This window comes from Arvicanthis niloticus, chromosome X, assembly GCF_011762505.2.
Source record: "Arvicanthis niloticus isolate mArvNil1 chromosome X, mArvNil1.pat.X, whole genome shotgun sequence".
In the NCBI taxonomy this organism is placed as follows: domain Eukaryota; kingdom Metazoa; phylum Chordata; class Mammalia; order Rodentia; family Muridae; genus Arvicanthis; species Arvicanthis niloticus.
The window spans coordinates 90158355-90181087 of NC_047679.1; the positions used below are offsets into that span (position 1 = coordinate 90158355).

General features: G+C 39.6%; 1 pseudogene; it reads left to right on the top strand.

Annotated features, from left to right (window-relative positions):
• The first annotated feature begins 21011 nt into the window (after nt 1–21011).
• On the top strand, nt 21012–21833 carry LOC117694612 (signal recognition particle 19 kDa protein pseudogene; annotated as a pseudogene).
• Nucleotides 21834–22733: the final 900 nt, after the last annotated feature.

Below are 22733 nucleotides of genomic sequence, written 5' to 3' on the forward strand. Positions count from 1 at the left end.
GTTTATTCAGGTGTAACTCGTTCTGCCTTCTGACCATGAAACTCCCTCAGAGAGGTGATTTCTGCTAGGTTTAGTCTTAGTCTCTCTCCTGACAGTAGAAATCACCTCAAAGACAAAGCTTATTTCTCAGAGAAAGGTCTGTTTTTAATCAGATGAGGAAAGCGCCAAAGAGACCTTTTTTTTTTTTTTTTTTCTGCATCTGTTCAGTCTCGGATATTGTCTCCATAAAATAATCCTTAAGCAGCCCTTAGGTTCTGAATGGAAGTCATTTTGGAGTAGAGTGTGTCCAGGTATAAAAAGTTGCAGTATGCCAGGCAGTGGTGCTGTATGCTTTTAAACCCAGAACATTTGAGGCAGAGGCATCAGTATGGTCTATAGAGTGAATTCTAGGACAATCAAGGCTACACAGAGAAACCCTGTCTCAAAAGTAATTAATGAAAGTTGCAGCATCACCAATTCTATATCATTAAAGCTGCAAACAAAAGTTAGGGTTTTTTTTTTCTACAGAAATTGGCAAACAGAGCAAGCTCTAGAAACAATTTGGTGTGGCACACTGTGCAAGAGCATAATGTCCTCTTCCTGTATCAAGCATTTCTGAGAACAAGCATAAGTTTTGAGACAGGATCTCATGTAGCCTAGGCTGACACTAACTTCAAATTTCTGATCCTCCTTTATCTACCCCACCACGTGCTAGGTTTATAGATGTGTTCCAACAAGGAAGCAAAAGATCTATGCTTCCCTACCTCATTTTAAAGTAACATCAGTATCAGGCACAGCTTCTTTTTCTTAGACTTGGACTAGGCTTACGTTTTTAGCTACTCAAAGACATCTTTGCATTTTTAGAACCAATCAGCTAATTAAGATTAATTTATTTCCCAAACATCATTGTGACCATGCTCATCAATCCACAACTACTATTTTATAAACCCTACCTAATTTGTAGCAGGTCTCAGCCTAAACTCACCAGCAGAGGCTCTAACTCCTCAAATGCCCTGTAAACACCATTCCTCAGTTTCCCAGTCTGCAGTCTTTTGGCACTATCTTGCCCTGGAATGTCCAATAAACTCAGCATTGCTCTGACATTCATATTAGATATCAACAGATTGCTCTGTTATCTGTACAAATGATGTAAAACTGCACAGTAGACAAAAGACTCCTGGGTGTCTTTTCAAAGGCATGAGAGATGTTGCTAAGTCCTTCCAGGATTTTTTGCCTTCATGAAGATCTATACTTTCCACTCTCCTTGGGATTTTATATGTGTTACTACAAAAATCTGATATATTGCAAAACCAATTCATCAATTCGTAGTTTATTTTCCTGCCGGAGAGAATCCACTCAATTGAATAAAAGATAATCTCAACATTATGTTTCTATTTCCTTATTGCACAACTATGAGAAAATTCATTTGTTTTCTGGGGGAAGGTGTCTTTTTAGAAAGAATGTCTTTTCTTTTTATGACTTATTTTGAGATCACAACATACTTGCACTATTTCCACTTTCCCTCCTCAAACCTACCTTATAACCCCTTCTTATCTCTTTCAAATTCATGGCCTCCTTTTTTTTTTTCTTTTTTTTTTTGTTTGTTTGTTTGTTTGTTTTTCGAGACAGGGTTTCTCTGTGTAGCCCTGGCTGTCCTGGAACTCACTCTGTAGACCAGGCTGGCCTCGAACTCAGAAATCCGCCTGCCTCTGCCTCCCAAGTGCTGGGACTAAAGGCGTGTGCCACCACCGCCTGGCCATGGCCTCCTTTTTTCATAAACTAATGTTATAGGATACTTTAGGTACTTAATTTTTGAAATATTTTCTTGATTTATATATTTATAAGGTTCTTCACATTTGCAATAGCATTAAATTAAATATATGAGAATACCTAGCAATTATCAGCTTCTCAAAGTATTTTGTCCTCCTTTTGGGTTGCTCAAGAGGAGCAGAAATTAGTAATGCAGCTCTAAAATATGGATTTTACACCTTTCTGAGATGAAGACTACTTAAAGACTAAAGGTAATTTTTTGAGACTCAGTATCTCTGTTTAAAGCCCTGGCTGGCTCCCGGATCTGAGGCCTGGACCAGACCTCTGCCGGGTCTGCTGTTGTGTGGACCCCGGATTCCACCGGAGACATTCTGGAGGCTCCACAGATCCCACAGCCAGCTTTAGAATGATCAGCCTTGGTGTATCTACTCAACAAGCAAGCTGCTCAAACCTCTGAGGTCCGGAAATTCCATCTGGAGGCAGTGAAGACACAGCATCAGAGGCTTATCAATTTGCTCTTCCCCCCACTCCTCTTCTAATATCTCAACGCCCATAGTCAGCTTGAAGAAACTAATGAAGAGTCAGCGCCCCTATTCCCTGGGCTTGGGGACTAAGGTGGTAAATGTTGGGCTGTCTTTCTAGGGAAAAGTAGTGGTTTTGTCGGAATAGAGAGGATTAGCTAGGGTTTGTTGCATAGCCATAACCTATTAGTAGAAATCTGTATAATTAGTATCAAGATGAAGATATGAATTCTTAAACGGCACCAATTTACTTTGATTACAAATTTTAAGGTTTTCATTGGTACGAGCTTCTTATTGATATAAGAGTGAGATGAATATTGTTACCCTCATAGGCATTGTACCAGTATAACACACTTAGGAATACAAGGCTTAGACCCAGTCCTTCTTTAACTTTTTTTAACTGATTTGAGATGGTCAGCCTGTGACTTAAGGGACTACAGCAAATTCGTGGGTTGGAGTTTATTGTTAGGGTGTTTTCTATGTTTCATTTAGAAATAGCTGAGTGGAGTTAACAGGCAACAATCCAGATTACCTTACATGGATAGCTGGTTTTCAAAACATCAGAAATCCACAGAATTGACATGACAAACATTTCTGTATTAATGTTCATTTTGATTAGAGACCTACCTGTCTGCTCCTTACAGCTTCATATATTGAATTCTAAGAAGAAATTGAGCATCTTTGGAGTTACTCCAGTTGTGGTGAGACAGCCACTAAACAAGAAGTGCCTCTGTCCTTCTACAGACAAATTACTGTCCAGAAAAGGACACATTCGCAGAATAGTCGACTGATTATATCTGCCTAGACAGAGTAATCAGCCCTTAATAATTCTGCAGCACTAAGGTCTGTCAGATGATACTGGGCCAGAAGGCGGAAGAACAGATGCTCCAATGTTATGTAGTAGAGGGAGTGTCCAGGTGTTCAGAGGTCTCTATTAATTGGCTAAGTTTTAGAAGCTATGCTTTGTGCTTCCCACAATTATAGTTAACTCAGTCATTCTGGATTTCTGACGGGGTTGAAAACTTATAGCCTCATAGCCAATTCTGGCTATTTACCTTGAGAGAAAAGATTTGAGTGGATGGTTGTCAGCTGACATTCACCCTAAAGCCAAGGAAAAAGCCAGGTTCAGAACTAAATGTTTTAGTTAGGAGAGATGACAGAGGTTCTGGTTAGTCAACAAAAGGATGGACTGGGTATTAGGACTATCTTGTACCTCACTCGTACAAATTGGCATAATTATGCTCTAATTGTATTTTGAGAGAAAAGTTTCATTTTAACAGGAAGGGTGATAGGTAGGAGGAGCTAAGGTGGGAGGAGTACTGAGAGGAAGAGAAGGAGTAAGAAGAGGAGGAGAAGAAGGAGAGGAGAAGCTAGGTGATGAAAGAGAGAAAGAGGGGGGAGACAGGGAGGCAGATGTTCATGTATCTCCACCAGTCAAAGATAGTTGATATATCTAGGTTGGGTAGTGGGTTACACCTCTGATTGAGCAATACCAAACTTATAAAGCCTATGATTAACTTTTTTTAAAAAATGTATATGTGCAAAAAGAAAGAGGGGGCATGGGATAGGGGTTTTATAAGGGGGGGAATGGGGAAAGGGGATGGCATCTGAAGTGTAAATAAAATATCTAAGAAAAAAAGAAAAAAAAAGAAAAAAAAACCAGCCCTGGCTGTCCTGAAACTCGCTTTGTAGAACAAGGGGACTTGAAATCCACAATGATCCTCCTGCCTTTGCTTCCCAAGTGTTGCAATATAAGATGAACCTGAGCCTTGTCACTAAACAAAAAATTTAGTTAGAAATCTCCTTAACTTGGGTCAGGATGCAGGTCATCTTGTTTGATTCTCCTAGACATTTTCCTAACTTTTAATTTTGTTGTGCATTAATTTCCAGGCTTTCACATTGACTAAGCTGTTGTTTCTACAAAGCCTTTGTGATAAATATGTAAGCTCTCTGCATTTTAATTATTAGAATGATCCATAGTCATCTCTATAGCTAATGTTACTGAAAAAAAAGAACCTGAAAATATTTTTGAGGTTGCCTTAGCAACACACTATTCAGATAGCATTACATTGTATTTTTTAAATGTTTTTTATGTAACAGAAAGTTTATAACTATAATAATGAAGTTTTACGACTTGGATAGTTTTCACAGCTTTGGAAAGGAAATTACTAACAAGGAAGTGAATAAGTCATTGAGTGTATACAGTAGAGAAGCTGTGAATTTTTTCAGTTCTTCCAAAGAACTTTCATGAAAACCTGTTAAAAGTCAGTAAATCTTAAATTCAAATAATTAAAGCAAAACTACGTCACATGCAAAGGATGGAAATGGCTCAGCAGTTAAGAGCACTTACTGCCTTGTATTGTAAAGTTCAGCATCCATAACCTACATTCAGTAGCTCACAAATGCCTGAAATCCTTTTCTGACCTCCACACACATCCATACAGCACATGCACATGATGTGTATCCATCAACCCTCATCTGAGAAACTTCTATTTATATAGATCACGATCAATACAGAGACCCACAGACTTGCCAATGTGCACAGAAGGAGAGACAATGTCCATCTTAAAATGGAACACAGATATTGCACTCCTTCTTCCAAAGGCTTATGGCTTATTGCAGAAGAGGCAGGTAAGAGGACACGAGCCAGGTGACTGCAAGAAAACATCTGGACACAGCAGAGCAACTGCACATGTGAACTCACAGAGGTACATAAGATCCGTGCAAGTTCAATCTAGACCACCTGAGTACTGAATGGAGAGTGGAACAGGAAGTTCCACTCCTAGCCAGGGAGCCATTGGCAAGTGTTTTCTGCTTGGAGAGGAAAAGTCAATTTTGTCTAATCGTGTACCCTCTGATAGGTCAACCATGCTGTAGTGGAAAGCCACACACCCAAGAATGTTTGGGTAGGATATTGGCCTTGATGGAGGAAAGGTGACATAAGGTTGTGTGAGAAAGAAAAGAGACGCATCTGGAAGGAGTTGTGGAAGGGAAGATGAATATGATCAAAATATGTGCAAAATCCTCAAAGAACTAATTAAAAAGTTCAAACTCAATACAAAAAAAGATTTTAAAACGTGGTAAAAAATTATAGTCATTTATATACTTAAAACTATTGTTATTGTTTCTTTGAATAAGTGAGATTTGCAAAATTTGCTTTTCAAACCAATTCATTAATTAAGCAGTATGTTCCTCAAATGAGCTTATGCTAGTGCTGAAACAGTGCAACCCAACATGCAAAATTTGTGATATTTGAGAACTTTAGATATTAATAAAATATTGCTCCTATGGGTTTTCAGCAATATTACATAACTACATCTTTCTTGTGTTTGTTTTTTTTGAGACAGGGTTTCTCTGTGTAGTCCTGGCTGTCCTGGAACTCACTCTGTAGACTTTCTTGAACTCAGAAATCCGCCTGCCTCTGCCTCCCAAGTGCTGGGATTAAAGGCGTGTGCCACCACTGCCCGGCACATAAATATATCTTAACTAATGTGGTTATTTCTAATATAAAAAGAAAAGTCCAGTATGAAAACAATCTAGGGCATGGGGCGTGGCTCAGTTGTTAGAGTGCTGGCCTGGCATACACAACAGTCTATGTTTGATCCTCAGTACTTCATAAACTGGTTGTGGGCACATGGCTGTGATAAAAGTACTGAGGCAAAGACAGGAGGAGTAGAAGTCATCCTTAAGTTATAGAGAGACCACTTGCCTGGTCCCTGTGGCTGGAGCAGACACCCAGCTGGTCTGCGCCCATGTGGACAACATATCCCGAGACATCCTAGAGAAGCCACTGACCTCAGAGCAGTGGTCACCATATCCTGAGACATCCTAGAGGAGCCACTACACTCAGAGCAGTGAACACCTAGCTGGTCTGCTCCCATGAAGACACCTTATCCTAAGACATCCTAGAGGAGACACTGCACCCACATCAGCAGACACCTAGCTGGTCTGCTACCTTGTAGACACCATACCCTGAGACATCCTAGAGGAGCCACTGTACTCAGAGCATTTGGAGCTCAGGATCACAGGATCCCAGAGACATCTGGACCCTGAGGAGTTCTGACACAAGCAAGATAACTGGAAAGGCAGGCTCCAGTCAGAACCAGTGAGTGCAGGTAGCACAAGAGTTAACCAGACGGCGAAAGGCAGGTGCAAGAACTTAAGCAACAGAAACCAAAGTTACTTGGCATCATCAGAACCCAGTTCTCCCACCAGAGCAAGCCCTGAACACCCCATCACACTGGAAAAGCAGGATTTAGAATTAAAATCACTTCTCATGATGATGATAGAGGACTTTAAGAAGGACATAAATAACTCTCTCAAAGAATTTGAGGAGAACACAGGTAAACAGGTAGAAGCCCTTAAAGAGGAAACACAAAAATCCCTTAAGGAATTGCAAGAAAACACAACCAAACAGGTGAAGGAATTAAACAAAACTGTCCAAGATCTACAAATGGAAGTAGAAACAATAAACAAATCTCAAAGGGAGACAACTCTGAAGATAGAAAACATAGGAAAAAGATAAGGAATCATAGATGCAAGCATCACCAACAGAATACAAGAGATAGAAGAGAGAATCTCATGTGCAGAAGATACCATGGAAAACATTGACACAACTGTCAAAGAAAATGCAAAATACAAAAAGCTACTAACTCAAAATATACAAGAAATCCAAGACACAATGAGAAGGCCAAACCTAAGGATAATAGGTATAGATGAGGGGGAAGACACCCAACTTAAAGGACCAGTAAATATCCTCAACAAAATTATAGAGGAAAACTTCCCTAACATAAAGAAAGAGATGTCCATAAATATACAAGAAGCCTACAGAACTCCAAATAGTTTAGACCAGAAAAGAAATACTTCCCACCACATAGTAGTCAAAACATCAAATGTACAAAACAAAGAAAAAATACTAAAAGCAGTAAGGGAAAAAGGCAAAGTAACATATAAAGGCAGACCTATAAGAATTACACCAGACTTCTCACCAGAGACCATAAAAGCCAGAAGATCCTGGACCGATATCATACAGACCCTAAGAGAACACAAATGCTAGCCCAGACTACTATACCCAGCAAAACTGTCAATCATTATTGATGGAGAAACCAAAATATTCCATGACAAATCCAAATTTACACAGTATCTCAACACAAATCCAGCACTTCAAAGAATAATTGGTGGAAAACTCCAACACAAGGAGGGAAACTACAACCTAGAAAAAGCAAGAAAGTAATCTTCCAAAAACCCCAAAAGAAGATAGTTACACAAACATATCTCCACGGGTGTTAGCCCAAAAGCTTGGATTAGCAAAGACTCAACCCACAGACCACATGAAGCTCATGAAGAAGGAATACCAAGAGGGGATGCCTCAGTTCTACTTAGAACGAGAAACAAAAATGCTCAAGGGAGCAAATATGGAAACAAACCATGGAACAGAAACTGAAGGAGGGGCCATCAGGAGACCATTCCACCTGGGTATTCATCCCATGTACAGCCACCTAAGCTAAACACTGTTGTGGATGGCTGGAAGTGCATAATGTGAGGAACATGATATAGCTGTCTCCTTAGAGGTCTGCCAAAGACTAACACATTCAGAGGACAATGCTCACAGTTAACCACTGATATGAGCAGGGGTTTCCCAATGGAGAACTTAGTGAGAGGACTGAAGGAGCAGAAAGGGTTAGTGACCCCAGGTGGATAGCAATAATACCAAACAACCAGAGCCCCCCAGGGTCTAAACCACCAGCCTGGGAACACATAGGGAGGGACCCAAGACTCCAGAGGTATATGTAGGGGAGGATGGCCTTGTCGGGCATAGGTGGGAGAGGAGATTCTTGGTCCCATAAAAAAAAAATGAACACACAGTGGGTGGTGGTGGGGAATGTGAGGGCAGGGAGGGGATAGTGAGGGGGGGTAGGTGCGGTCACGGCCTCATAGAAGCATGAGGAGGGGGATGGGATAGGAGGTTTCTGGGTGGTGGGAGGAAGTAGGGTAAGGGGATAAAATCTGAAACGTAAATACTACAACCAATTTTAACAAGCGGAAAAAAAAGTCGTCAGAACCAACATCTTTAAAAAAAAAATGTCAGCCCCCTGGGGGTGGGAATTTTTTTTTCTTGATACTAAAACTTGTTCTGAGAATTGTATATTACAGAATACACAGCCTTGGTGTATCTACTCATCAAGCATACTGAGCAGACCTGCCCAAACCTCCGATGTCCTGGAATTCCATCTGGATTCAGTGAAGACACAGCATCAGAGGCTTATCAACTTACTCTTCTCCCCACCCCTCTCCTAAAATCTCAACGCCCTTAATCAGCTTGAAGAAGTTAAAGAAGAGTCAGCGCCCCTATTCCCTGAGCTTGGGGACTAATGTGGTTAATAATGGTCTGTCTTTCTAGGGAAAAGTAGTGGTTTTGTTGGAACAGGGGGGATTAGCTAGGACTTATTGCATAGCCATAACCTATTGGTAGAAATCTGTATAATTATTATCAAGATGAAGTCATAATTTCTTAAATGGTACAAAATTTACTTTGATTTCAAATTTAAAAAAAAAGAAAAAAAAAGAAACTTTACTAAAACTCAAGGCATACATTGCACCTCACACAATAATAGTGGGGGATTTCAACACCCCACACTCATCAATGGACAGATCATGGAAACAGAAACTAAACAGAGACACAATGAAACTAACAGAAGTTATGAACCAAATGGATTTAACTGATATCTATAGAACATTTTATGAACCAAATGGATTTAACTGATATCTATAGAACATTTCATCCTAAAACAAAAGAATATACCTTTTTCTCAGCACCTCATGGTACCTTCTCCAAAATAGACCATATAATTGGTCACAAAGCAGGCCTCAACAGATACAAAAAGATTGAAATAATCCCTAGTACCTTATCAGAACACCATGGACTAAGGCTGGTCCTTAATAATGACAAAAACAATGGAAAGACCTCATACACGTGGAAACTGAACAATGCTCTACTCAATGATGAGTTGGTCAAGGAAGAAATAAAGAAAGAAATTAAAGACTTTTTAGAATTTAATGAAAATGAAGACACATTGTACCAAAACTTGTGGGACTCCATGAAAGCAGTACTAAGAGGAAAATTCATAGCTCTAAGTGCCCAGAAAAAGAAACTGGAGAGGGCATGCACTAACAACTTGACAGCGCACCTGAAAGCATTAGAACAAAAGGAAGCAAATATACCCAAGAGGAGTAGACGGCAGGAAATAATCAAACTCAGGGCTGAAATCAACCAAGTAGAAACAGAAAGAACTATACAAAATATCAACAAAACCAGGAGCTGGTTCTTTGAGAAAATCAACAAGATAGACAAACCCTTAGCCAGACTAACCAAAGGGTGCAGAGACAGCATTCAAATTAATAAAATCAGAACTGAAAAGGGAGACATAACAATAGAAACTGAGGAAATTTTTTAAAAAATCATTAGATTCTACTACAAAGGCCTATACTCAACAAAATTGGAAAATCTGGATGAAATGGACAATTTTCTAGATAGATACCAGGTACCAAAATTAAATCAGGAACAGATAAACCATCTAAACAGTCCCATAACCCCTAAAGAAATAGAAGCAGTTGTTAAAAGTCTCCCCACCAAAAAGTCCAGGACCAGATGGTTTTTGTGCAGAATTCTATCAGAACTTCCAAGAAGACCTAATACCAATTCTCTTCAAACTATTCCACAGAATAGAAACAGAAGGAAAAATACCCAATTCGCTCTATGAAGCTACAATTACACTCACACCTAAACCTCACAGAGACCCAACAAAGAAAGAGAACTACAGACCAATTTCTCTTATGAATATTGATGCAAAAATACTCAATAAAATTCTCGCAGACCAAATCCAAGAACACATCAAAACAATCATTCATCATGATAAAGTAGGCTTTATCCCAGGAATGCAGGGATGGTTCAATATTTGGAAATCCATTAATGTAATCCACTATATAAACAAACTCAAAGAAAAAAAAACACATGATCATCTCACTAGATGCTGAGAAAGCATTTGACAAAATTCAACATCCCTTCATGTTAAAGGTCTTGGAAAGATCAGGAATTCAAGGCCCATACCTAAACATAGTAAAAGCAATATACAGCAGGGCAGTAGCCAACATCAAACTAAATGGAGAGAAACTTGAAGCAATACCACTAAGATCAGGGACTAGACAAGGCTGCCCACTCTCACCCTACCTATTCAATATAGTACTGGAAGTCCTAGCCAGAGCAATTAGACAACAAAAGGAAGTCAAAGGGATACAGATAGGAAAGAAAGAAGTCAAAATTTCACTATTTGCAGATGATATGATAGTATACTTAAGTGACCCTAAAACTTCCACCAGAGAACTCCTAAACCTGATAAACAACTTCAGCAAAGTGGCTGGATATAAAATCAACTCAAATAAATCAGTAGCCTTCCTCTACTCAAAGGATAAGGGAAATAACACCCTTCACAATAGTCACAAATAATATAAAATATCTTGGAGTGAATCTAACCAAGCAAGTGAAAGATCTGTATGACAAGAACTTCAAGTCTCTGAAGAAAGAAATCGAAGAAGATCTCAGAAGATGGAAAGATCTCTCATGCTCCTGGATTGGCAGGGTTAATTTAGTAAAAAATGGCCATCTTGCCAAAAGCAATCTACAGATTCAATGCAATCCCCATCAAAATTCCAAATCAGTTCTTCATAGAGATAGAAAGAGCAATTCGAAAATTCATCTGGAATAACTACTTAAAAGGAGTAACAAAATACTCAAGGGAGCAAATATGGAGACAAAGTGTGAGGCAGAAAGTGAAGGAGGGGCCATCTGGAGACCATTCCACCTGGGTATCCATCCCATGTGCAGTCACCAAAGGCAAACACTGATGTGGATGTCATGAAGTGTATGCTGACAGGAGCCTGATATAGCTGTCTCCTTAGAGGTCTGCCAGAGTCTGATGCATTCAGAGGCAGATGCTCACAGCTAACCACTTATCTAATCAAGGGTTTCTCAATGGAAAAGTTAGAGAAAAGACTGAAGGAGCTGAAAGGATTGGTGACCCCATGAGGAGAGTAACAATACCAACCAACCAGAGCTCTCCAGGGTCTAAACCACCAGCCTGGGAGCACATAGGGATGGACCCATGACTCCATCTGTATATGTAGGGGAAGATGGCCTTGCCTGGCATAGGTGGGAGAGGAGATCCTCGGTCCCATGAAAGCTGAACACCGAGTTGGGGGGGGGGGGGGAATTTGAGGGTGGGGAGGTGGGAATGAGGGGGTAGGTGGGGACACATCCTCATAGAAGCAGGAGGAGGAGGGATGGGATAGGAGGTTCCTGGGTGATGAGGGGAATGGGGTAAGGGGATAAAATCTGAAATGTAAATATAATATCCAATAAAAAATAAAATTAAAAAATATATAAATAAATAAATAAATAAAAAGTTATATAGAGAGCTCAAAGCCAGCCAGGTATACTTGAGATTCTGTCTGAAAAACCTAGAGAAAAATATAGAAAAGACTGTAGTTGTAACAAAGACAAAGGAACTTTAGTAATAAATATGATTTAAACTTTAAGAAGACTTTTACAGTGCTTTATTCACTTTGGGCTGTACACATTTAAAGATTGACAATTGCTGGAAATGACCAGCATAATTATAAAGCCTCTGAAGATTTACAGTACTTTTTGTAGTTTCTCTGCTATTGCTGGAACGAGATACCATGACAAAGGCAGCTTATAAGAGAATGCATTTTATTGGAGGCTTGCTTAGGCTTTTAGGTGAGTCTATTGCCATCATAGCAGACAAGCAGGCACAGTGCTGGAACAGAAAGCATATATCCTTATCTGAAAGTAGGAGGCAGAGAGAGCTGAGTTGAAATGGCACAAGTATTTTGAACGAGACCACACTATGTAATCCTTCCTAAATAGGTTACCAACTGAGAATCAAACATTCAACCTTGTGAGGCTATGTGGACCATTTACATTCAAACTACCACAATAACCAATAGATAAATCTTATGCATTAGGGAAGATTGTGGCTTTACCAATCTTTAAAGCTCATTCAATTCACTTGTCCAGAATTTAATGGGTTAAAATGATATTCTTGGTTAGGTAAATCCTTATTTAGGTAAAATGAAGCCAAAAATAATAATGTTGTTTCCTCCTCTACAACCATTTACTATTAATTTGATGTCCATTAAAAGTAGAGAGTATATGTCACTGACCTACAGTTTTGGCGACTATATAATATTATTTTCAGGACAGAGAATGGCCTTTATGATGTGGCTTGGCCTAATGCTGCTTGTGTTATAATGTTAATTTTAGTCACCAAAACTGCTTATAGGACTGTCTGCATGGAAGACACTGAAGGTCCCTGTCCTAATTGGTTTTTGATTGATCAATAAAGAGCCAACGGCCAATGGCTGGGCAGGATGAAAGGGGCGGGACTTCTAGTTTCTCCAGAGGAAGAAGGGGTAGAAAGAAAGGGCCTTCAGGAGAAGGGGTAGGACAGACCATGCCAGGAAGGAACAGGAGGGGATAATGGCAGAAATGTAAATACAATAAAGAAAGTGGCCCCCAGAAGGGCTGCCCAGAATCGTTTTGGGCAGCAAAGATAGGGGGCCGCCCAGAAGAAGCCAGGGAAGCAAACACAAAATATAGATTTTAAAAGAGATTAACCTAGGAACACTGGAGGGGAGTGTTTGCTGGCTGAGGGAGTTTTAGAAGTGCCCAGTCATTGAGCTAGTCAAGGCATATCAAAATTAAATCAAGCACCTGTGTCTTTCAGTCGCAACAAAGAGCCAGTGCACGAGTGTGACCCATCAGAAGCCGAAGCACTTTATTTTTTATTTATTTACTTTTTTTTTTTTTTTTTTTTTGCGGTACATGAACTTTTTATTCTTCATAAAGTGCTCGAAACATGAAGAACAAGCTCTTTATAGACTGGAGTTTCAACTAAGAAGAGAAGGCCAGGGCAGAGCTGTGCCTGTTCGCTGCCTGTCCGGCTGCACTCTGCAGTGTGTCGTAAGGAGCAGACAGAATGAGCAAAACCCTGGCCTCAGTTCAGGACCTCTCTGGAAGACACCCCTGACCTGGCCATGTAAGGAAGCCAAACAGCAGCCGGGCTGTGGTGGCGCACGCCTTTAATCCCAGCACTTGGGACCAGCACTTGGGAGGCAGAGGCAGGAGGATTTCTGAGTTCGAGGCCAGCCTGGTCTACAGAGTGAGTTCTGGGACAGCCAGGGCTACACAGAGAAACCCTGTCTCGGAAAACCAAAAAAAAAAAAAAAAAAAAAAAAGGAAGCCAAAAAGCAGGGATGGATAAAGATGAGAGAGGGCTGGGACCAATTAAAGCCCAGGACTACCTAGCAGAGGAACTCAGTTCCTCAAGAGATACCTCCAACACCCACTGACTGTCCCCACCCCAAAACTCTGGGAACTGGTAGCCACTTTCCTCATCTCTGAGCTGACCTATAGTTGGTAACTGAATGGTAGTGGACCCCACTGTGGGGCTCATCCGCTCTATGCTACACTGTTATACTACAGGTTTTCAAAATGGTCATTTCATGGTATATTCATGTTATAACTATAACTGAATTTTAGAATAATGGGACTAGAAAAAGGGCTCCACAGTTAAAAATGTCTCTTCTGCTCTTGCAGAAGACCAGCGTTCAGTTCCCAGTCCACACAGAGCAGCATATATATATAACTCCAGACCCAGGGAATCCAATGCCCCCGCCTCACCTCTGCAGGTTCCTGCACTCATATGCACATATTCCTCCAACACATATGCACATAATTAAAAATAAAATAATATCATTTCTAAAAGGGAAGTTTCAGCTGGAGAGATGGCTCAGTGGTTAAAAGCATTTGTTTTTCATGCAAAAGACCCGGGTTCAGTTCCTAGTAGTGTCCACGTGGTGGCTTAGAACCTCTGTAGCTTCATTTTCAGGAATCTGATGCCCTCTTCTGGCCTCCATGGGCAATTGACTCACATAGTACACTTAATTGAAGTGAAAACACACAAATACATAAAAGAAAAATAAGTAGATCCCTTTAGGGGCTAGAAAGATGACCCAGCAGTTAAAAAAAAAAAAACTTGTAATATTTGCAGAGAACCAAAATTAGGTTCCCAGCACCACGTAGTAATTCACGACCATCCATAACTCTAGTTGCAGATTTAACAGCCTCTTCTGACCTACTTCAGAATCAGACATACAAAGGGTGTGCATGCACACATGAGGCAAAAGACGTTTACATATAAAGTAAATAAAATCATTTTTACAAAAGGACATTATTTTGCAAGCATACTGTGTTTCTAATAGCAACCTCATTCACTCCATCCCCAAACAACCACTATCTGTATAGACTTTCCGGTTATGGATATTTTATATAAATGAAATCATGTACTAAGAGTTTTAATAGACTCACATGCCATGCCATTTTCAAGGATCATCCATGTTGTGTCACATAATCAATGCTTAATTTTTTTAATGGCCAAATATATTCCTTTGTATAGAAATAGTGTTGGGAGCCGACTTTAGTAGAAAGCAGCTAGATCAACTTTGCAGCCATCTGGAACCATATACCCTGATGAAAGACTTGGTTGTCAAAAGCCTATAACAGCTGAAGCACACTCTGATAAATATATTGTTTATCCCACATAGCTTGTTTTGCTGTTTAGTGACCTCAGCTGTATGGTGCACGTGGTAAAATGTTTTCACCTGTGTTCTCCTGCTTGTGTATATAAATACCTCAGAATTCCCTTCAATAGAGGAGACTTGAGAAAATAGAAGAGACTGAATCACACCCTGTCTTGTCTCCATTCTTCGAGTCTCTTGCCCCAAGAGCCACACTCTCTCTTGACCAGAGCACTTAGCCCCAAAAGTGTTGAGGCAAAGTGTTGAGGCAGAATGTGGGCCTCAACAAAATAGAACATTTTTTTATCTGTTCATCAGCTTGTGAACATATTGATTGTTCCCAAGTTGGGGATAGTATAATTTTGTGATAAAAATCCATGAAGAAATTTTTATTTTACTTAAATACATGCTTTCAATTCTCCCAATGTATATTTATAAAAAAAAAATCTGAGTCAAATGGTAGTTTGAGGTAAATTGTAGAATTGCCAGAACGTTCTCCATATTGACTACACAAGTGACATTTATATTAAGGCTTAAATTTCTCCATATTGTCAATAGCCCTGATATTTTCCATCTAATGAAAGCACATCAATATCATGGTATGATTTAAATTTTTATGTACATTTAGTTATTTATTTTCCTGAAGGGCGGAGGACATCCCTTGGGAGTCAGTTCACCTTGGGAATCCTCAGAATCAAAGTTGGTTTATTAGGATTGTTGGCCAGCAAGTTTACCCAATGAACTTCTCTGGAGCCCCACGGTGTGGTTTTGGCTGTTGTGATCTTCATGAATAATGATATGGAGAACCCTTTTATGTATGCAGTATACATTTACAGGACCTTTGAAAATTTTTGTTTGCTCTAATACTATTTATTTTAAGTTAAACATGTTTAATTTAATTGTAGCGATGCCATTAAAAAACAACGGCCTTGTTAAAGGTCTTTTAAGACAAAGACTTCAGGCTTTCATGAGCAGTTCAATTGGACAGTCTTCAAATGAGCGGGATAAACCAACTGCCCCCTCAACACACACAAAATGTGCTACAGAAAAGCTTCCTCAGAAGAAAGACTGCTCAGTCAGCAGCTAAAACACTTGGGTAGGGTGATCTTGTCCAGAATTTCACTTGATATGTGAGGTTCTGCCTATTCTGAATCACTACTCTCTACTTAGTCCTTGGGATGGACACTGTCTCATTTAGTGTTCAGATTCCAAAGGCAGAAGCTTTCCAATTGTCCAAGATAAATCTTAGCTGCTGATCAACTAGTTTTGTGAGCAACAAAATTAGTTTCTCTTGGGATTCTTGATGATTCAAGAGAGTTCCACTCAACCTAAACAGATTCTAAACCTACCAGAAGTTCACCTAGGTCTAGAGCAGGCCTGCCACATAGGGCAACAGAGAATATGAAGGTATAGTCTCTCTATAGGTTGTTTCCTGCACTGGTCCATAAAGTTTATTTAATGAGGCCCGGTACACCTGCACAGAACTGATAAGGCCACAAATCTTATTGCATCTAGAAGCTACAGGGTTGCCAACCCTGGCAACAGCTGCAGCATGATCAGCTAAATTAAAGGAAATCTTGATGTGCCTCTGGTCCCTTAAGTAGTCAACCTCTGTAGGCTTTGGCTTCACTGATGATCACTGATGGTCTTCTTCAGGCAGCAGACTGTCGGTGAGCTCACTGTAATGCAACCTCATGTTTCCTTCAATATGAGCCTGGGGATTCTTAGACAAAATGCTAGGTTCAGGATGTACTAAACGAACTGGATTCACAATACAATTGCACAGACTTGGAATTCTGCCAGGTATGAGCCAACAGCAAGCAGGAGCTGGTAGCATCTGCTCTACTGCATTCAGTCAGTAAGGAGAGATGGATGAGTCATTTTATTGTATTGACTTACTTCTGTACTACGTGTTCCTGTGTGAATAGATGTTCACGTGTGTGCAAATGCATGAATGTGTGTGCATGTGTGAGTGGAGGCCAGAAGCTTACATTGGGTATCTTCCTATATTCTTCATGATTTTTACAGACAGGTTCTCTCACAGAACCAGTTATCTCATTGGTTCAGATAGACAGGCTGACATAGCAAGTCCTGGGAGTCTTCTTATGTCTGCCTTCCCAGTACCAGGATTATAGGTGTGTATCACCATGTCTGGCTCTTTGAGTACTGGAAATAAAACTCACATCCTCATGCTTTCCTGGTATGTACTTTCCAGATTGAGTTGTCCTCCTAGTCCCACGTGACTTTTTAGTTGCTTTGTGGTTTGGTACTGGACATTGAACTCTACTTATTGTGCATTCTTTTGTTTTTTCTTTTTTAAAGAAAAAATAAAATAACTAAGCCAGATGGTGGTAGCACATGCCTTTAGTCCCAGCACTCGGAAGGCAGAGGCAGGAAGATGGATCTCTGTGAACTGGATGCTAGCTTGGTTTACAGAGTGAGTTCCAGGACAGCCAGGAGGACACAGAAAACTGTGTCTAGAAGAACAAAACAAAACACACTATTCAAATATCTTGACCATTTTAAACTGGACTACTTTTCTTTTGACTATCAAGACTAAAGAGTTTCTTTTATATTCTGGATATCTTTTTATTATTTAGATATACTGTTTGCTTGCTTGCTTGCAACTGGGCCTCACGATATAGCTGGGGCTAACCTTGAACACTTGATCCTCCTGTCTCCTCTTTCCAAGTGCTAGGAACAACTAGCCCATTCCACTATGCCTGGCTCAGATATGGTTTGTTTTTTTGTTTTTGTTTTTGTTTTTGTTTTTTTTTGTTTGTTTGTTTGTTTGTTTTGTTTTTTGTTTTTTGAGACAGGGTTTCTCTGTGTAGCCCTGGCTGTCCTGGAACTCACTCTGTAGACCAGGCTGGCCTCGAACTCAGAAATCCGCCTGCCTCTACCTCCCAAGTGCTGGGACTAAAGGCGTGCGCCACCACCGCCCGCCTTCAGATATGTTTTTATCTTGCTTCATAATTTCGAACTTTCGCTGGTGCTAATGATGTTCTGTTCAGAAAGTCTTTTCTGTGCCAATGAGTTCAAGACTAACTTCCACTTTCTCTCTTATCAGGGGTATCTCCTATCAGGAAATTTAGTGTATCTAGTTTTACGTTGAGGTCTTTGATCAATGTGTAGTTGAGTTTTATGCAGAGTGATGACTATGGATCTATTTGAATTCTTCTATATGCAGATATCCATCCAGTTTGAACAACACCACTAGTCGAAGACGCTGTCTTTTTTCCAGTGTTGGGGGTGGGGAAGCCAGAATCAGAACATTCTGCATTATATACTTTAAACAACAACAACAAAAAGAAATATGCTTGACAAATAACCAAGTATTTTAGGTTATCCTAAATGATCACCCCATATAATTTTGGTAACCCTAAAAAATGAATGTTGAAGAAAAGTGACTGAAAGGTATGTGTTTACTCTGTAAGGCCCAGTAACCGCCACGTAGTGATTGTTTTAGTAAATATCACCAAAGGCAAACATCATTCATTTTGTTCTACATATCAGGAAATGAAAGACATGTTGAGTTACATTACAGAACAGTCCTGATGAATCACACAGTGGAGTCAGATTTCAAGTTGGTCTCCAAAGCTCTTTTCCCCTATGGAACAATGTCTATTAGCTATATTACAGGGGATTTATGAATTGAGTCAGAAGTAGAACTAAATGATCTAGCTTTCAATTCTCAGATATTCTGAGATATTCTGAGATATTCTGAGAATGTCTAGATATGAAGAGCCATACAAACCTGTGTCAATTTTCATTCCTATAAATATCTGGAAGCAAGAAGCATTTTGCATTATAACCTTTGAGTAATATTCATAACAGCAAGATACATAAATTAAACTAATAACTCTCTGAGATGATGGTAGGTTACATGTTGAGCTGATGCTACAAAATGAACCATATTACAAATATTACAATTTTCTACATTTTTATCATTGTTTTTGCTATTTTATTTATATATAATTTAAATTTTATTATTTATATTTTATTTATATATTATAGTCAGATTGTTATTTTGGGTATATTATATATATATTATATCTCTATTATTATTAAGAATAAATTTTATAAAACAAATGTACCATATTCTCAATTAATGAGAAAGAAAATCACATGCAGTGTCTAAATGAACAAGATGAATAGATTATCAAGATCCATTCATTTTAGCCAACTAATTTTTATAAGCCACATCAGAAACAATCAAAGTATTGTCATCAGTATACATGAAATAGCCTTATAAATGTCTAGTTAAATCATAACATGCTAGTTTTGACAATAGTGTAAGAACTATTGATTATGTTGTCATCTAAATTTTGTCACAAGCAATAGAACATTTTCATATAGACAACAGGCTAAATAAGAAAAAATAAAAGTACATTATTCTTTATGAAATAAAGTCAATTTCATTTTGCCTTGTAGCAGAAAACAGATTTATTTCAATTTTGTGCAGCAAAAGCAAGACTCTGAAATCAGATGCGTTGTTTCAGATATCCAGTGAGTACATTTCTAGTGACCATTATCTTTCCCTGGCCACTGTCATTTTAATGTCCTGAGTGATGCCTGCTGCCTTTGGCATATAATAACTGGTGCTATAAGATACAAAATTCCTACTGGGAATTACTTCTTTGTGGATGGAGAGTTCATTTTCCATTGAGGGAATTATGCCATAATTAGAAAACTGAATACCTGAGTCCTAGTGGAAAGACTTGACTTTAATTGGTCAATGTGTGACAGACAAGTCCACAGAGGAAAGCAGGAGCTGATTTTTACTGAAGTTAAATTGCTAACTGTAGGATGAACTAAATCACATTCTCACTTAAATATATGAAATGACATACCCATTTAATTAAGTTTAAAAAAAAAACCCAGCCATCTGACAGTAAGCGAACTATCCATTAGTACAAAAAAAAAAAAAAAAAAAGAAAACCTTTCAGATGAAAATGCAGTTTCACAAAGTCACTATGAAGCTCATCACACTGCGCAATAAGTATGTTAAAAATTTTTTGGGCCTGGCAGTGGTGGCACACGCCTTTAGTCCCAGCACTTGGGAGGCAGAGGCAGGCGGATTTCCGAGTCCGAGGCCAGCCTGGTCTACAGAGTGAGTTCCAGGACATCCAGGGCTACACAGAGAAACCCTGTCTCTGGAAAAACCAAAAAAAAAAAATTTTTTTTTTTGGAAAAGGGAAAATATAGGTGCAGAAAAATCTGAGGTGCCTGGAGGCTAATTCATGATGAGTTAAAATAATGTTCTTCTATTAAAAAAAATGTATACATGGAATAGCCATAAAACCATAACAAGGTAAAAAAAAAAAGAAAGAAAGAAAAATATGTATGCATAATGACCTGAGCTTTTCTATTTGTGATTACTCTTGGCTTGTGGAGCAAAGGTACATTTCCTCTTCAGTATCATCTGGGAGGTGGAGGCAGGAGATTCCCCAGGAGCAAGCTCACTGGCTAGACTAGCTGAATCACTGAGTGCTAGGTTCAAGGGCGAGACCCTCCCTCGGTACATAAGGTAGTATACATGTACCTTGCTCTTATTCCTCTCTCTCTCTCTCTCTCTCTCTCTCTCTCTCTCTCTCTCTCTCTCTCTCTCTCCATACAAAAGAAGTGTGAAAGTGTATGAAATTATATATATATATTGCTAACAAAATAACTTCTTTTTTTGTAAGATTTATTTATTTATATCAGCACACTGTAGCTGTCTTCAGACACACCAGAAGAGGGCATCGGATCCCACTACAGATGGTTGTGAGCCACAATGTGGTTGCTGGGAATTGAACTCAGGACCTCTGGAAGAGCAGCCAGTGCTCTTAACCACTAAGCCATCTCTCCAGCCCTCCAAAATAACTTCTTGTTAGTGGAAAAAAAAAAAACTGGAAGCATGTAGTTGGTGGCACACGCTTTTAATCCCAGCACTTGGGAGGCAGAGTCGGGCAGATCTCTGATTTTGAGGCCAGCCTGGTCTACAGAGTGAGTTCCAGGGCATCCAAGGCTACTCAGAAAAACCCTGTCTCAAAAAAACCAACCAAGCTCTCCGAGGTCCAAGTCAACTTCCAGCTGGTGTTTGGCCTTGCTAGGCTGGCGCGGCTGCCCGGACTCCCGTGGAGATGGCTTGCGCAGCCACGTCCCCCGCCGAGCAGGACAGGTTTATTTGTATCTACCCCGCTTATTTAAATAAGAAGACCATAGCTGAGGGGAGGCGGATTCCCATAAGTAAGGCTGTAGAAAACCCTACGGCTACTGAGATTCAGGACGTGTGCTCAGCTGCTGGACTGAACGCCTTTCTGGAGAAAAACAAAATGTACTCCAGAGAATGGAATCGTGATGTTCAGTATAGAGGCAGAGTCCGGGTCCAGCTCAAACAGGAAGATGGCAGCCTCTGTCTTGTACAGTTCCCGTCACGTAAGTCAGTGATGCTTTATGTAGCAGAAATGATACCCAAGTTAAAAACAAGGACACAGAAATCAGGAGGTGCCGACCCAAGTCTTCAGCAAGGAGAGGGGAGTAAAAAGGGGAAAGGAAAGAAGAAGAAATGACGTGGTGTGAACGTAAAGCACACAGTCCTGCTGGGAGAGACATGGCATCTTTGTGTCTGAGGGAACAGCTTTTGTTTGTGTCATTTAACTGAGCTGTGAACAAGTGTGTCCCCCATCTTCATCAACAGTCAACAATGAAATAAATTTACATCAGAAGTTTGCATCCAGCTTTTATACTGTAAGAAGGAAAAATTGTGTGTATGGAAGAAAGAAGAATATTTTTAACAGATAATGACTGTCCCATAAGTTACTTGAAATACTATATCTGTTTGTCCTCTATGTAAACATATATTTCAGGTATATAAGTTTAATAAAATTTGAAAGACGCATTTTGTTCACCTTTAAGTTAATGAAATAAAAGATTTAAACTGAAAAAAAAACCAAACAAACAAACAAAAAAAAAAAACCAAACAAACAAAAACTGGTAGGCAAACAGATTTTATATACAAAATGTAAGTTTGAAACTATAGCAGAAACAATAAGTAGAGAGTAGAGGAGAAATATGTCTCAACATGAAAACTAATGATTTTCTGTTTATGGAGGTAAGAATATTTTTCTTTACAGTTTACAGCATCTGATTATTCCAACATATTAAAAAAAAAAAAAAAAAAAAAGACAGTGAGGGACTGGAGAGATGGCTCAGTGGTTAAGAGCACTGACTGTTCTTCCAGAGGTCCTGAGTTCAATTCCCACTTAACCACAGGGTGGCTCACAACCATCTGTAATGGAATCTTATGCCCTCTTCTGGTGTGTCTAAGACAGCTACAGTAAATAAGTAAATGAAAACGAAGGAAAAAAAGACAAGAAAAAGAGAATGAATAACAGATTTTACAAAAGGTTATAGGTTTTGGGGGTTTTGGTTTTTTTGGTTTTTTTCTTGTTTGTTTTTTCAATCAACCACAGAAGAGTTTATTATCACAATGATTCGCACAGCTGGATTCCACTCCTAAGGCAGGCTGCCTGCTTGCCTTGAGGCTCTTACCCCATCTCCCCCTCTGGGGGAACTCCACTAGGCCATGGACCCCCATAAACCTCTGAATGCATTTATTTAGACTTTCGGACATCTGCACGTTTTCCCTCTGAAAATGTTAAGAGCCTTGTCCCGCCCACCCTGAGGCCTGCCAGTCTAGCCTGCAGAGAGCGATTCCCGCTGCCTTGTAATTCTGAAATAAGTAAAATTGGTGGCATGTGTGAATGCTAAGTGATGTCAGGGTGGCCCCAGCAGCCTCCAGAGGGGCACCGTGGGGACAGTCTC